The 17,252-nt window shown below is 49.7% G+C and overlaps 1 protein-coding gene across 1 annotated transcript in view; it reads left to right on the plus strand.

Annotated features, from left to right (window-relative positions):
* Znf407 (zinc finger protein 407) overlaps positions 1–17,252 on the plus strand; it is a 368,981-nt gene that overhangs the window by 338,896 nt on the left and 12,833 nt on the right.

Raw genomic sequence — 17,252 nt, forward strand, 5'->3', positions numbered from 1 at the left:
ATTACCATGCCATCTTCATAGTGTTTGCTGAACCAAGGTGCAGAGTAATGATTCAGACAAATGACGTTAATCATAATAGCTGGCCCTTTGGCAAAAATGGAAAACCTAGCATCACAGCAGGAGCTCTAATCAGATGCCCCAAAACCTGCTTCGGAAGGAAAGAATTTCCTTTCGTTTTTCTGTCAATGGCTTCCCAGGGGATATATCATGTTTAAAAGAAACAGAGTGATAAGACATTTCACCCTCTTGCTTTCTCCTCGCCCTGACCCCCCAAAAAATGATCACATTAAACTTTATGATTAATATTTATAGTAAAACTCATTATATTTTCCTTATGTTCATCTAATAAGATGAGATGGCCAAGGTTGTAACGACCAGTCAAATCACATTTTCCATAGTGCAGATGATTAGAGTTTATCTTTATTTAGGAACGATTTTAAATGGCCTTGTGCATCATGAAAGCACACCATGTTTGCACACATGGTATTCTGGAAACCAATCTGCTCACAGATTCTAACGTGCATTCGCTCAGACCTCTGTGGAAAGTGTTATTTAATGTCCTACTTGCACTTTAATACATGTCAAAAGCTACTGAAAATAATTCCATTTGTTACTTTGTGTTTTTATGGATCTTCAAAATTAAACAGCCTGGGCTGGGAACAGGGCCTAGTGGTAAAGTGCTCACCTTGTATACATGAAGCCCTGGGTTCGATTCCTCAGCACCACATAGATAGAAAATAGCCAGAGGTGGCGCTGTGGCTCAAGAGGCGGAGTGCTAGCCTTGAGCAAAAAGAAGCCAGGGACAGTGTTCAGGCCCTGAGTCCAAGCCCCAGGCCTGGCAGCAAAAACAAAAAACAAAAATCAAAATTCAACAGCCTAATTGATATAGTGGCCAGATTATCTTAAGGACACAAGTTTATTAACAACACTGCATTTAGTTGTAAATATTTCAAGACTTAGTGACTCTACTTGGACATCACGGTCACACACTGTTACGTAACACTATTGTGCAATATTAAGAAGCAGTGATACATACATTATTTCTACGGGAGAATTAACCTGACGTGTAGGAGGTTAATGTACATACTTCAAATTCTCGGTTGACTTGCTGTTTTCTTCTTCATAACTCTGGGTAAACAGTGCGTGCTGCCGTGGAATGCACAGGTTAAGTGTAGTTGCGGGCTATTATACATCATTAGAGGAAGTAATATGCGGTCGTGAAAGAAAGATGGGAGCTTTTCACTTGTAGCTGCTTGGACGTCCCATTTGTCATCTGGTATAGCAATGCAAAATTAGTTGTGGCAGTCTCCAAATAATTTATAGCTTTGTACGAGGAAATTAAGCAGTGAGTCACACCATTTTGGCTGATTAGTGTTCATGTGTTTTTGCTTCCCCCTTTCCAGTGACAAATTTGTCAACAAGACATTGAAAACTTCATTTCTGATATCCTGTTTTTGTTACCCACTTCAACCAAACATTGGACTCTCATCTTGGAACAATGCAGCTTTCAACACTTAGAAAAGTGTAGCTACCTGTTCTATTCAGGAAATAACACCTAGCTTCTTGCATCATTTGGTTCCGATATCTCTACCCTTTGTGGAAGGAAATAAAGCAAGTAATGTTTAGCAATGTTGACTGAAATGCAGTATGACAGGTAGAATAGATAGGTACTAACAGACTAGACCCCAGGCCCAGCCCTTGTATATCTGGTCAATTTCCAATTCATTATTAATCATAGTAAACAGAGTACTGTATGTGTATATTTTTATCTGATAGCCAGCAAGCATGGAATATATTTTTAAAGGTAAGAAACTACCACTCATGAGCAGGAACAGTGACTGATAAGTCTGCACCTACAGCTACGGAGTGTTAACGCTGGCCAGCTCGTCCCAGGGAACCGGCAATGGGCTGTGCATCCCATCGCCTCTGGAATCCATCGCGAGTGCCGCTCCTGACTTCCGAGGGCTCTGTTGGCTGGGATAGCTTGTGGTCAGAAGAGCTATCATGGTAGAAGAGGGGCTGTGTAGGTATTAGGGTCAAGAAGAAGGAACGTTTCACTTGCCCTTTCTCCTGGGTGATTGTGTGAGTCCTACAGAGATGGGGATGAGTTTGTAGAAAACAAAGGAAGCAGAGATGGTGCAAGTAGGATCTGTAACAGCACTGAGCCCACGTGAATCCCGCCGATGGAAAAACAAATCTGCCTGACTTGCTCAGACATCTTCGAGGGAGGCAGGCCCGGATAATTAAGCCCCGGATGCTGCCGCAGAGGTGGTGCTGAGCAGCCCGTGCTAAGCCCTCGTGAGAACTTCGCAACCTTGGTAGTTGGACTGCGGCAGTGATTAGAAAAGAGGGGTGGAAGTTCTTTGGTTTCATTCTCATTGTGATTAACATAAAAGAAAACAATGTTCATAAGTAAAAGAAAAGATAATTTAGGAGTCACCTCGTGTCTCTGAGCAGCTCCTGGCTGGGGTGGAGCCTCATTGTTTCACGAGGGAGGATTCCTCGCATTCGTTGTTAAAATGACATACCTGCTCGAGTCCAACCTGCCGGGTTCACACCCAGGATGAGGAAGATGATTTATTATCTGTCCTTTGAATTTCTCCAAGCGTTCTGTCTAAACTTTAAGGGAGGATTACATCTGCGATTAAATCTTAACAAATGTTGTTTTAACTAGACTGCAATATATGTTATTGACAAGAAACGACTTTTCTTCTCCAAATAACATTGGTGCTTAGGCATGCAATTTACAAAAATGACAAGAAAGGGTGGTGCTTTTTCCAAGGTGAATGTGAGTTGACTGATTAGCTGGTATTTTAACTTGGATTCTTGCAAATTACAGACATAAGAAACCCTGCAATTTATATGTACTTTACCAGTGAAGGCTTTAATCCCATGATTCATGAAAGTAAAGTGGTAATAATTTAACCACCATATTTTATTTATCCCTCAGAGTTGTCAGCTGATACGAAAAGTATTCCCACTATTCGGGGGTGGCTGGTTTGGCCACCTAATTGCTTCTTAGGAAGTAAGGGGGAAATTGCTTATATAACTACATGGATTGTCTTTGGCAACGCTGAGCCAAGGCATCAATCAGTCCATCTGGGTAAAATCACAAGCTGACTCCGATATTGCTAAATATTTATACTGTCAAATACACACAGACATCCAGATGAAAAGAGGCATTCATTAGGAATTCTCCAGCTTGTCAGTTTAAAGATGTAGATTAGAGCAAAACCTCCCACTATGGTACTGAGTGCTCAAGAAAAGTCTATATTTAGCCATTCTGAGCAATAAATATCATCATATTGCCTCATTTAGGTAAATAGAGAATAAATATTGTCAAGATGATCTAGAGATAATGTAAACAGTTCCCCGTTCAGAGGCTCTGTTACAGGGGAGATTCCGGGACGGTGATGTGCCGATGATGCTGGGGTTCATCCCTCCTCTCAGCCCCCTCCCCCTCCCCTTCCGGGTTCCAGAGACGGTGTTACTGACAGATGAAGGGGGAAAGACGAAGGGGGAAAAAAAACTAACCACAAAGGTGATTTCAAGTTGTGTGAATCAGAGCACTAATTAGTGCTTGCACTGCGATATTGTCTTCGTAGTTCCAAAAGCTGCTGCTGCCGAAAATAAAGATATCTGTGGTGACGCCGAAGTTCATTTCAGAGTTTAACAGAACTAATGAAGCCCATCCATCTCGGGGGACCGGCGCAGCGCCGAGGTTAAGGCATGATTTGACAGTACAACCAGGCAGCCCGCTGCTCTGCAGCCAGGATCCTCTCAGAGAATTGGCCCTGGAGGACTGAGAGCCGCCCCCCTGGTCCGGGCTCGGGTTCGATGCCCCGCTCTGCAGTTGCTCCCGCTCGACAGTTGGGCTGCGCACAGTGTGTCCCTTCCTGGTAATTGATAATCTCAGAAGTTATCCTCGATGGGGATTTTCACTGATGTCAAAGTTTTAGTTAATTACACTAGATGATTTTTTGAGATTAATAATTAACATCCCTCTTTATAACTAAATATCCATAATTAATCAGCAAATCATAACGTGAAGACTAATTAACTTCAAACTCAAATTTTAACAGAAAAATCCATATTACTCTCCAGCATCATTAATTACCAAAGTAATCAAAGTTATCTCTCATGGGGTAAAACATAAAGCGTGGTGGGTTTCCCAGCTAAGCTGTTAGCACAGAAGAATTTCCACGGTAGCTTCAAGTGGCCTTGCCAGTTAGGAGATGACGAGATTGCTCCAGACCGTTCTCATTGGCCATGGGCGACGTTACCCACAGCCTGTTCCCGCAGCTGGCGTGGAAACCAGCAAAGCACAAACTTCCCCGCGCCTGCCCTTTTCTCCACGGGAGCTTAACCCAGCCGTTCCTGGAGAGCTGGCAGCTTGCTCTGCCGCGTACCTTTGTCTTGTTCTCCTCACCGGATGCTGGTTGGCCGATTAAGAACTGATATGCAGCAAGCCAAAACATACCCCCAGCACTGTTCAGACAGGAATGATATCAGCGACAGAAAGTGTGAAATGTTTTGCCTGTCATTTATTAAGTGCGAAGGACAACTGAGAGGGGAATCTATAAAGGGGAGAAGTACTACGTAAGACCAAAAAAAAGGTGACAGTGGCCACCCTGACCCACGCAGGCCCGGCTCCCAGGCCCCCGGGCGGTGCCGTGTGAACCGTGCAAGCGTGGCTGGGTGGGGTTTCCTGTAGAAATGTAGAGTTAGGCGTGTATTGAAATCCACATCTCAATGACTGTATCTCCTATCGTCCCAAGCGCACACATGGAATTCTGTTCTTTTGTGTGGCAGCTGTAAGAATCCTAAGCAATTTCTGCTGTCAAGAAAACTCTGGATAAATAGGGGCTGTTAACTTAGGCAGATATCTGAGGTTATTTGGTGGCAATCGGGAACTCGCAGCACTTCGACTAATGGGTTATGATCAGAAACTGTTCCTAATAGCCAGCTAGACGGATCTGAATATGAAGATTTCTATAATTTTGTTGTCAGCTTGTGATGTACTCTAGTGCTAATTATTTGGAACAATTATGTTTTCCTAATAACAAAAGAAGAAGCAGTGAATTAAGCAGGCTTACCTTCAGATCTGCAGATAGCAGTTTCAATGCACTTGCCATTAAGAAATAACATTTCTTTTTGCTCCACGGAGCCCTAATTATTTCAGATGCTTGTCTTTTAAAATCCACTGCCTCTCCTTCTTTTAAACCTGCTCCATGTGTCAGTTTACACTGATGATTTCAGTAACTAGTATTTTCTCAGTCTTAGGTTTATGCCTGTACCTCCCATAGACTGCTTACTTCATTTAGTTATTCAAAAACCATAATTAGTGCAGTAATTAACGTGTGGATCCTTCAAAGGGAGACGGCTAGAATCCTGGGACGTCTCTCATCATCCTGACTGATGTGCGGATGATAAAGAGACTGGGCTTGATGTGCCGACAGCGTGTGCGTCCCGCACACAGGAACCGCTGCAGGGAGAGGCAGACAGGGCCTTGGTCCACAGGGCCCGAACGTTTGGAAAAAGTAATTATCCACACTGTTTCTATAATTCAACTAGGTGTTATCCTGCATTTGCAGCTGTCAAATCATTTGTTTAAAATGTTTTTTTAATATCTTATGAATACTTGAAAGTTTCAAGCCTTGCACATTACCTCTTAACCAGTTTCTAAACACAAAGGCCAGGTTGGTTTCCCTCCCTTTTTTTTCATCCTTCTTCCCTCTCACCTTTGTTCACTCCCTCCCTCCCTCCTTCCCTCCCTCCTTTCCTCCCTCCCTCCCTCCCTCCGCCCCTCCCTCCCTCCCTCCCTCCTTCCTGACAATTTCAGACATCTGATTACTTGAGTCTATAATATCATAAAGCATGCCATTGACTTCATGCTTTTCCACAAATACTTTTTTGGGTGAAATTTCCCATGTCTGTCAAGGTGAATGTGTTGTATTCAGGCCATGGTAAATGAGCCGCATGCTGTGTACTTGAGCTGGGCATGACTTAGAGGCACCCATAATGGTTCTGTGTGTTCACTCTGTGGTGCCTGCCTCTTTTTTGTGGGTATTTCAACTGGAACATTTGGTCCTTAATTTCCTATAAATAGAAGCACGTTTCCACCCTGTGTCGTTTATTGACATCTTCCCCCAGAAATTCCATCCTGTATAATCCTTCACGCCGTTCAGTTATGCAGCCGAAGTAGCTTCAAGAGCATGCTCTTCCTAGCTAAAGCAGTCCTTGAAAAAGTCCCAAGCACGCCACTAGACTTCCTCCAAAGCTGGGGTCAGGCTGGTGGGAGAACCAGATATTGGCTGTTTGATATTGGATATTGATTAGGAACAATCATATAAAAACAAGCTTTATTCAATTCTCTGGTTAGCACATTAAAAATAAAAAAGACTCCAGGGACTGACCTATATCTTGCCAGGTGGATTTATATCTTTATAACCAGAATATCTTGTCAAATTATTCGGAGTTGACAGTATGTCTTTACATCGATCTTAGTTGCTAAAGTCAAGAGGTGACTATATTTGGTTTTGAACTACAAGAAAATCAACTCATTAGGCATGGTGACCTCTTTACGAACGTGCAGCTGAATGTGTAGTTAACCCTTTGCCAATCAGAACACAAAGTTGCCCTTCTTACCTTGCTCCTAGGTATGCCTTTTAAGTTAACCTGTATTTAATGCTGCGGAAATTAAACTTTCTGCGCTGACTGATCCTGTGTTGTGGCCCGCGATGAGCCGCTCTGGGCACACCGTGGCAACAGGGCAGGGGAAAGGGTAGAGCTGCCCATGATGCAGGTCTCCACTCACGACGGCACATTCCAGAAAGGGAAACTGCTGGGGAAGTAAGACGTTCTGCAGGAAGTGAGGATGGTGGTGCTCCCGTGTGCTAAGAAGGTGCTCGCTCACAGGACAGCGGCGGTGCATCTTCCCGGAAGATGGGCCTGCACCCACCCTGAAGCCCAGAGCGGGCCTGAAACAAGTGACGCAAGCACAGGTGTGGCGTTGGTGGCGGCCTTGAAGTCCATCCTGAGCATTACTGATGACCGAGAGGCTTTTCATGTGCATGAGGGACTGGAGAGAAGATACCAGTGACCATGTGAAAGTCCGTCAGGCTTCCCTTCGCTCCTCTCCTCTCCTCCCCTCCACCTCTTCTGGCCTCTCCTTTCAACCCCTCTCCATTCTCCCTTCCCTCCCTCACCACCGAAACGCAAGCACTGGGAATGTCCCTTTAGTGACGTCATCACTCAAGCCCGCGTGGTGGGCCTTTCACATTTGCTTAGTTTGGGAGCACATAAAAAAAAAAAACGAGGGGGCAAAACATATGTCCTGCTGCAGTATAACTGAAGGGCAAATAGGAAATGAAAAGCGCTAGTTGATCACAGTCACAGTCATCCAGTAGACAACCCACTCTCTCATGTCACCGTCTCTCCTTAATTAGGTGGACTGCGGTAGACATTGTCAGCACAGGTGGCCGCGGAGCCTTCCGGCACCCCCTACAGACCACACCTAGCGTAGAAAAGTGCATTTGTTTTAAGCAGTTTGCATTTTTTCCTCTTACCTATCCAATTTGTACATATTTCACTTCTGTAGATAATCCTTCCCATTTGAATTGCCCGTACTTATTTCTGTGTCATCAATGAAAATACTTACAGGTAAATGCTAATTTAGCCTAATGACTTTTGTACTGATTAAATTTCAGAAGATTTTTAGGAACCACAAGGCTTCTATTATCTCTGAAAAATAACTAGAAGGCTGAACAGATGAGATTTGTCCTTGCTGACTAAAAAGAAGTTGTTGAATTAGTCTAAATAGCTACAGATTAAAAAAAAAGAAAAAAAAAGGAATCCATACTAGAGTAGAAGCCCTGTAGAGTCTAAGGATTCCATATATTATCCCACTACCCACAGAATTCAAGGGGGTGTCTCAGAGCATTTGCCCAAGGAGACCTTTCAGAGGCTGCTATCGTTGTATACAGTACATTATTTGTTCTTTTTTTTTGTATGAAAAACATTTAAATGACATAGTTTGGGTTTTGTGTATTTTTATTATTGTACAGAGGAGTTGCCATTTCACAAAGCAGTCTGAGGACAGTGCATCTTGATCGGTGTCATCTCCTGTCCATTCTCTCCCGTGCCTCCCCTACCTTCTGAGTATAGGGTTAGGTGAGGTTCCACAAACGTGTGCTCCCGTGCCAGCCTCGCCACAGTCAAGGGAGAGTACTTCTGTCGCCCCAGAACTCTCCTCCGTGTCTTCCGTGGAGAACCCGCCCCTCCCCCGTCGCCCGGCCCTCGGCCGCCCCTCCTGTGCGTCCCCCGTGTCGCGGACTCGCAACCGCGTGTGGCCTGTGATCGCACCAGTGTCTTGTGTTTCCCTGTACGGTTTCTGGCCGTGGACTTTTGAACGGCTCCACTTGTGATGATGATCAGTAGAGCGCCACGAGCGTTTGGCAGCGGGTCTCTCTCTGGGCGTGTCTTCATTACATCTGGAATTGTGGGGTGACGTGGCGCGAGGGGGCTGGCGCTGTTCTGCACCGTGTGGGAAGACGCCAGCTGTCCACCCTCCCCAGCCTGCCTGCTCGCTGGACGTGGCTTCCCTGGCGTTAGCCCTTGGCCTGCCGGCCTGCTGAGCTGCTTTGTCTCTCCCCCCTGCCCCCTTCCTGCAGGGGGGGCTCCTCTCCCTCACGCTCGGGTGCTTGAGCTTCCATTTGCGCCCTGGAGTCGGGTCCCCGCTGGAGAGGCGGTGTTCCCAGCGTCTCGTGCGCCGCTGTCCCTAGCCAGCCCTGGCTTCTGAAAGCTGGCAGAGGTTGTGTTTGCTTCTGTCTCTGCCATCTCAGCTTTCCGTCGAGGGCATACGTAACGAGTTGACCCTGTGGCTTCTGTAAGGGACTGACGGAAACACCTCACCTGCCAAGTCAAGAGCCCTAAGTCACACAATTGACAGACCGGGGGGCATGAAGAGTATGACAGAGGAGACGACTGTGTTGACCATCACTGGCTGAACTTTTTAAATTGCTAGGCAGTTATGATGTTGTTTTCTGGGGTGGTACCGGGGTTTGAACTCAGGTCCTGAGCTTGCTCGCTGGGCACCCACTCTGTCCCGCTGACCCAGGCCTGCAAGTGTCCTGTCGTGAGCCACAGAACAACTCCAAGGCCAGCGGTTGATGGCTATCACAGAGGAGCCCTCTGTGCTCTACAGGAGAGAACTTGCAGGTTTCCTGACTTCCGGAGGCACCATTTAAAGCCCTCCTAACTTGAATTGTTTTTCCGATAGGGTCTTGGGGGTCTGCCCAGGACCAGTTTCAGACTTGCGATCTTTCTACCTCCAGTTCTTGCCTAGCTAGGAGTAGAAACAGGTTACACCACACCCATCTTGTTCTTTGAGATAAGATCTAACTTTTGCTCTGGTTGGTCTTGATTTGATTTGCCATCCTTTTATCAGTTGTGAATTGTTGAGCGTGTGATTTCAACCTGGGACCACGTGAGAGCCCTACTGGAAACAATCTGGGAAGGATGGGAAATCCACCCTCATGACTTTGTGGTTCGTATAGGGACACTGCCCCTTTCTGATGCTTGTAGCTTATATACTTACTCTCTATGACTTAAGGAACTGGTACTGAACTTTTAGGAAGATATAATAGATGGGGGAAGGAAGACTTTGAAAAAGCTGTATATAAACACATTAGCTTGTTTACATGTAATGCTTCAAGAGAGAGCATTGTTGTTTCCTTTCATAAAGAACAGGGCCTTCAGAGCCAGATTCCTTGACAGTTCAGCTTCTCTCTTGGTTCCTGTCATTCCCAGGTTCTGCTACCCTGCCATTGTTCATACTGACTTGATCGGTTTGCTTAGTGTTTGCTTTGCCCCTTCATTGTTTCTCACTCCCTGCCAGTGTCAGGCACTGCCTCAGGCCACGTTTCTGATTATGGAATGGATCTGAACTTAAATAACCCCACACACCATCATTTATATGGCCCTTGACTAAAACTTGCAAATTGTTGGTGATAATGAGATTTTCATTGATGCGTTTGATAGGTGGGGTGAAGGAAGTACATTAATTATATTTCATTGGAAGTAAATATCTTACATATATAGTTAATACATGTTTAAAACTTATAGGTAAATACTAGGTTAAAAATGGTTATTATTCTGTGTGTGTTACTGTTAAATTCTCTTCCGTTCTGTTGAAAATCATGTGCAGAGTCTAAAAAAATTACCTATTCATCAGAGTTCTTGTGCAGACTTAACACTACTTACAGCTACTCTCAACCTGCAGTTTAAACACATTGTTGCAAATTCCAAATTCCATTACAGCAAAGAATTTCTCCTAGAACATCACTGGAAAGCGAGAGAATGCAACATCAGCATTAGGGGTCTGAATAAGGGATGATAAATTGTTTGTCTTGATTAGGAAAAAAGGGGGGGGCACAGCGTGTGTGAGTAAATGCAGATAACAATGACGTTGTGACTTCCTAGAAATAAAAGTTATTCAGTTTAATTAAGATGCATATTAATATCTGAACTACTCGATTTGCATATACATACACACACTCATATATACCATTATAACCACTCAGCTCATTGGATTGTGTAAATTACCTTCACTGGGTGTGAGTTGGGGTAGTCAACAAAGCAGTTGGCAAGCCTCAGGTCTCCTGCATGTAGACCTTTCGCCTACAAACAGTAGAACTGTTGCCCTGGAAATGTGGCTGAAGTTTTGTGAAAATGAAACATGAAGCATGCCAGGCCCATCTGTGCCAGCCTTCTAAGACAAAAGCACCAATTTTATCATCATTGTCTTTTGTTCCTCAGTGCTATTCAGGAGGCTGTGTGAATGCCAGCGTCTAGGAGCATCCATTGATCCGCTGCTTGCTTTGCTGCTCGGTTTGTTCTCAGTTATAATACTTGTCACCCTTGCCCCCGTCCCTTTTAAAAAATGGAAACTTTAATGTCGCGTACCTTGAGTAATTTTATAAGGTTTCGTGCTAGAAGACCTAAAGGGCTTTGTTTTAGATTGCAGGCCTCACAGGGACTGAGCTAGGGTGGCCAAGTGTGCTTTTCCGTAGAAGGAACACATCCATTGCCCTGTCCCACAATCTGTAAGCACATTTTTGTGTTTGGATACACGTTTTCCTTACCTTCATGAGTGAGTATTGCCATCTTAATGCATAGAATTTGCGCACCATGAACCAACCATCTTAAAGAGGGCTTCTTTGAATGTTGCTGAATTTCCATCCACATGTCCACATTGGGCTAAATATTTAGATCACTGCAAACCCGTTTGAGCGGTTACAAACAGCCCATGAATTCCCTGATGTAACTGACACAGAAACGCAAAGCTGCTGTGTTCTGGAGCTAAAGATGGGCCACGTTCATAAGAGAAGCTAGCTTTTTATAGCCAGGAACTTTAGGAAGCCACCGCGGGCCCAGCCAACAGAGGGTGGTCTGTGTAGACTCAGCAGGCTCCCAGGCGGCCCGGCCCGCGTCTGTGAGGCCCGGCGTGCCAGGAGCGAGCCTGCCCACGGAGCCCGGGCGCCGGGGACTCCGGCCCAGGGAGAGCTGCTGCACTGGCAAACCCTAGGCTTAAGAGTTCTGGGAGGATGTTCACTAGTTCTGATTCTTAGAAATTAAAAGCCGTTTACAGTCTAGCAGAGTGTTGCGTCAGTGCACAGCCCTCCTGTGGCCATTGTTCTCAAGGTCTCCTCCCCCCCCCCCCCGTGGGGCCGGCCATCCGATCCCACGGCGAGAGTCCTCCCTCCCCCTTCCCGTGGGGCAGGCCATCCGATCCCACGGCGAGAGTCCTCCCTCCCCCCGTGGGGCCATCCGATCCCATGATGAGAGTCCTCCCTCCCCCCGTGGGGCCATCTGATCCCGTGGTGAGAGTCCTCCCTCCCCCCATGGGGCCAGCCATCCGATCCCACGGCGAGAGTCCTCCCTCCCCCCGTGGGGCCGGCCATCCGATCCCACGGTGAGAGTCCTCCCTCCCCCCGTGGGGCCATCCGATCCCACGATGAGAGTCCTCCCTCCCCCCGTGGGGCCATCCGATCCCATGATGAGAGTCCTCCCTCCCCCCGTGGGGCCATCTGATCCCGTGGTGAGAGTCCTCCCTCCCCCCATGGGGCCAGCCATCCGATCCCACGGCGAGAGTCCTCCCTCCCCCTTCCCGTGGGGCAGGCCATCCGATCCCATGCTGAGAGAGTCCTCCCCCCTCCCATGGGGCAGGCCATCCGATCCCATGCTGAGAGAGAGTCCTCCCCCCTCCCATGGGGCCGGCCATCCGATCCCATGCTGAGAGAGTCCTCCCCCCTCCCATGGGGCGGGCCATCCGATCCCATGGTGAGAGTCCTCCCCCCTCCCGTGGGGCCATCCGATCCCATGGTGAGAGTCCTCCCCCCTCCCGTGGGGCCATCCGATCCCATGGTGAGAGTCCTCCCCCCTCCCGTGGGGCCATCCGATCCCATGGTGAGAGAGAGTCCTCCCCCCTCCCATGGGGCCGGCCATCCGATCCCATGCTGAGAGAGTCCTCCCCCCTCCCATGGGGCGGGCCATCCGATCCCATGCTGAGAGAGTCCTCCCCCTCCCATGGGGCGGGCCATCCGATCCCATGCTGAGAGAGTCCTCCCCCCTCCCGTGGGGCCGGCCATGTGATCCCACGGCGAGAGTCCTCCCTCCCCAGCTCTCCTGGTGGAACTGAATTGAGGATTTAAAAACCTCTTCTCCAATCTGGTATTTTCTGGGTAGGCTCCAACTGAGACATCTTTTATCAAGATTTACCCCTGTCTCCTAAATATTCCTTTCCTCTGTCCTTTGTAAATACAGGCTAAATGTAAGTCAAATCAATTATTACTAAATTCATACCTGTTTGTTTTTTTTTTAGTTTAAAAAATATTTGGGGAAAAGCTATGTCCAAAATCTAAACTAATAAATATGTTAGAATATTTAGGATCCTGAGTCCATGTATAAATGAATTTTAAAAGTTACACAATGAAACAAAACATGGAATAATAAGATCAAAGCACCTTATAAGAAAGAACGCAGCCAGCCACTTTGGCCTGTTGTAATGGAGGGATCGGTTGGGCATGTGGGTACTGTTGGGAGCGCTCCGCGTTTGGGGCTGATTTGTAGGGCCTTAAACACCATCAGGACCCTGTCCGAATAGGAACGGAGAAAGCAGCTAGTATTCCGGGCAGTCATCACTAACTGGTACAACAGGCCTGGGACACAGAAAGCCCTCAGAAGGCCGACCAGCTGTCCTCGGTGCCGGCTTGTAACTGGGCGCCCGAGATGGGGCCCGGCTCGTCCGGAGACACCGAGCGCGGCGGCCAGCAGCCGTGGCCACGCGCAGCCCAGCGCAGCCCAGCGCAGCCCAGCGCCGTAAGGGGAGGTCTCTGGTGGAGGCGTCCCTCCCTGGCCGTTTGTCCTTCCGTCTTGCTTCTTCTGTATGTAATTGGTCTGTCGGACTTCAGAGTTTCCATGAAGAATTCCAGGTCATTGTAGTAGTACTTGACAAAGCGTTACGAGTAGACATCCTTGCCACTCTGTGAATTAGGGAAGATGGCAGCTGTGAGATTGCAAGGGAAAGGCAAGCGTACACGCGCGGCCATCAGAGGACATATGTAAAAGCTCAGATGAATGGCGCCCCTCTTTCTGTTCTACCCTTTGGCAATTCTGCTTTGAGTTTCTTGCAGCCAGCAAATGAGGAATTAATTCAGTCCTGTCATTCTGATTGTCTTGCTGCTGCAAGAAAGAGCCAAGAATTTTTGTTCAGAAAATACTCGAGGACCTTCGGTGGGGATATGGAAGTAAAGGTGACCATGCGGGTCGTCCTGGTTGGGGGAGCACCAGTCCTAGGGTCACTGCTCCCCTGCGCTCTGCCGGAGGAGCTCCTGGCCTTGGATCTGCGGACTGGAGTGTGCGGGTGGTCGAGACTCACCGGGCCGTGCCCCAAGGCGGGAAGTGGCCGCAGCGCCGCTAGCCGCCCCGCCCCGGCCCGGCCCGGCCCACCCGGGCTCGGCTCATGGCAGTCGCACCGGCTCTGGGCTCCGCTCACAACCCTTGGGCTCTCTCCACACCTAGTATTCTCGGAGCGCCCCAGCAGTGCCGGAACCCAGGGGAGACCTCGCCTCCGTCTTCCTGACGTCTGTGTGGCGTTTGACATAAGAGATCACACTGTGGCAAAAGCAGAGGGGCTCTTCCTCTCCCTCCCCCCTCCCCCCGCCGACCGTGACCCCGAGTCCTGACTGCCCATCCCCCTGACCTTCTTCAGTCTGGACACTTAACCTTGCTTTTTCCTCTCAGTTCCCCGCGTGTGCGCACCGCCTGGATGACCTCTGGGTCACTGGCCACTGCCTCTACGCTAGAACCACCCACTTTCCAGCGGGGCCCGGCCTGTCCCCCCGGCCTGTCCCCCCGCCCAAAGCCCACGGCAGCCGACTGGACGCCCCTTCCCGGCCCTGCCAGTCTCGGGACGCTCCACTCAGCGCCGCCCTGAAGTGAAAGCTGCTCAGCCATCAGAGTCCTTGACACTTTGTGCCTTCAAAAGAAACCGGCTAGATTCATCTCATAAATTTTTACAATTATGGTTAAAATATTTGTTTTGTTTCAAGATGACAAGATGTGAGAGCCTGCGATTTGCAAGCACTTAATTGCGAGTCACATTTTTGCATGTGCAGCCATTCCTAAAAACCGGCACGTTCCACTGGATATTTCTTCCTCTGTCAGAGGTGGTGTGGGGCCTTGGTTGTAGTTTGCTCTTTTACATTGGCTTTTTTTTGGGGGGGGGGCGATAGCTTCCTGTGTGGGGTGAGACTCTTGGTTGGATGGACAGGACTTGAAGGCCTTCCAAAAGCCGGTCTACGCAGCCGGTAGAGTCACGGTCCCGGCGCTTCCTCTCGCCGCGCACGCGCCATCTGCCATCGTCACCCGTGGTATGTGGCTGCGGTACAGCGCCATCTAGTCCTGGATAGTGGTATCCGACCCGGGAGGACCCCACGGCACCCCGTCCCGAGCAGCCGAGGGCCAGCTCGCACGGCAGGTCTCAGATAAGACTCTCAAGCCCTCTGTTGGCACAGAAGAAGTGGTTTAGGTTCTTTTTTTGACCTGCGTGGGGTCAACACTGAAATAAGGACTGAGTACCTTTAAGGGCCTGAGTCCCCCAGCAAGCCGCAGAGCCAGGCTCAGGAGGCTCGGGGGCACGCTCATCCTCACGATTGTGCCGCTCGGAGAGGAAGAAAGGGAGGAGCCCAAAGAAGACAGCCACTGGCAAGGGGTGTTTCACCCAGGGCACGAGAGGGAGTCACCACCGAGCTGGGTCATGCGTGCGTTCAGCCCAGGAGTGTGGGACCTTTGCCCCTCCTTCCTTCCTCCCACCTCCCCACCCCCGTGTCCCACTGTCTCCAGCCCCTTCTTCAATCACATGCTGGCCTGCCCCTCCCTCTGCCCTCCCTCTGCCCCTCCCTCTGCCCCTCCCTCTGCCCTCCCTCTGCCCCTCCCTCTGCCCTCCCTCTGCCCCTCCCTCTGCCCTTCCCTCTGCCCTTCCCTCTGTCCTTGTCTGGAATGATGGCATTCCCAACAGTTGTGAGGACGTAGTACGCCACACCTTTTGCAAAGTGCGCGTGGAGCAGCATGTTCCTTTTCCTGTGGAGTTTATCTTCTAGGGGAGGACGCAGCACTGGCTAAGTGAGCGGAATAGGGAGCAGGTGTGCGGGTGTAACTGCTGGAGGACGGGCAAGGCAGGGGGGCTGCCTCTTCTTAACTCTGCTTCCCTACATCAGTTGATCCCAGGTCTGCCCAGTTGCCCCTCTAAGTATCTCTTAAATCTTGTGCATTTCTGCCTGCACTAGAATCACCTGGATTCATCTTGTCTTCATCCTTTACGCGTCTCTACCTGGGCTGCGGCAGGAGCAGCCTGGATCAACGTCTTGAATCCGGCACCAGGAGTCATCGTCTGTAGCTCCCTCAGTACCCTGAACACACTCAGTATCGTCAGGAACACACATTGGCTGGTGTGATCTCCTTGCTTTACTTCCTTCGCCTCCTCTATGGCCACAGGATACCAGAGTCTGGGGCTCTGGGCCCAGCACGACCTCACAACCCCTCACAATCCCCTCCACATCTTAGAATCATAGATTTTCTCCGCTGTGTTTCCACTACCTGGTAAATCCCCATTCATCCTTCAGGCTCTCCGTGAGTACCTTCCTCGTCCCTATTCTAGTTCTTTCTTTGGAGGACACCTATTTGAGCATGTTACTCAGTTTGTATTTCATTCGCTCTTAGTTGTGTATCATGCTGGCATCTTCAGATGAATGATTCCTTAAACTATCACTGTCAATAGTGATACCTGGTGAATAGTTAAGAAAATTAATGATATCAGGAAATTTAAATCAGGAATATAAATGGAACAAAAAACTTCAGTGTATCTAGAGACTACTGAATAGCTGAGCATTTACTAGGAAACTGCGCTGTCGTTGGACTCTTGAAGGATTTAACCTGCTCTGGTGCATGTTTCTGGTTTGGTAAAATCCGGGCAGTGCTAGTCTTTGGCCTCGTTGGTGACTCGCGGCCAGGTCTGTGACTCGAGAGTGATTCTCCCTCTGCGCCATCGTCGGTACCCGTGGGGAAGTAGTTCCGCAGAGCACTGTCCCCGGACATTCAAGGAGACGTCTGTGTGGGGTTCCTCTTCAGCCTCCAGCCGCCGGTGGCCGCCGTCTGGCACGGCCTGCCCACACCCGGGACACGCCGCGCCCCCCCCCCACGGAGCTCAGGCCCCCTCCCCCCACGGAGCTCACACCCCCCTCCCCCCACGAAGCTCAGGCCCCCTCCCCCTACGGACCTCACGGCCCCTCCCCCCACGGAGCTCACACCGCCCTCCCCCCCACGGAGCTCACGGCCCCTCCCCCCACGGAGCTCACGCGCCCTCCCCCACGGAGCTCAGGCCCCCTCCCCCCACGGAGCTCACACCCCCCTCCCCCCACGGAGCTCACCCCCCCTCCCCCCATGGAGCTCACACCCCCCTCCCCCCACGAAGCTCACGTGCCCTCCCCCCACGGAGCTCACACCCCCCTCCCCCCACGGAGCTCACCCCCCTCCCCCCATGGAGCTCACACCCCCCCTCCCCCCCACGGAGCTCACCCCCCTCCCCCCATGGAGCTCACACCCCCCTCCCCCCACGGAGCTCACGCCCCCTCCCCCCACGGAGCTCACGCGCCCCTCCCCCACGGAGCTCACACCGCCCCCCCCACGGAGCT

This window comes from Perognathus longimembris, chromosome 15, assembly GCF_023159225.1.
Source record: "Perognathus longimembris pacificus isolate PPM17 chromosome 15, ASM2315922v1, whole genome shotgun sequence".
NCBI lineage: Eukaryota > Metazoa > Chordata > Mammalia > Rodentia > Heteromyidae > Perognathus > Perognathus longimembris.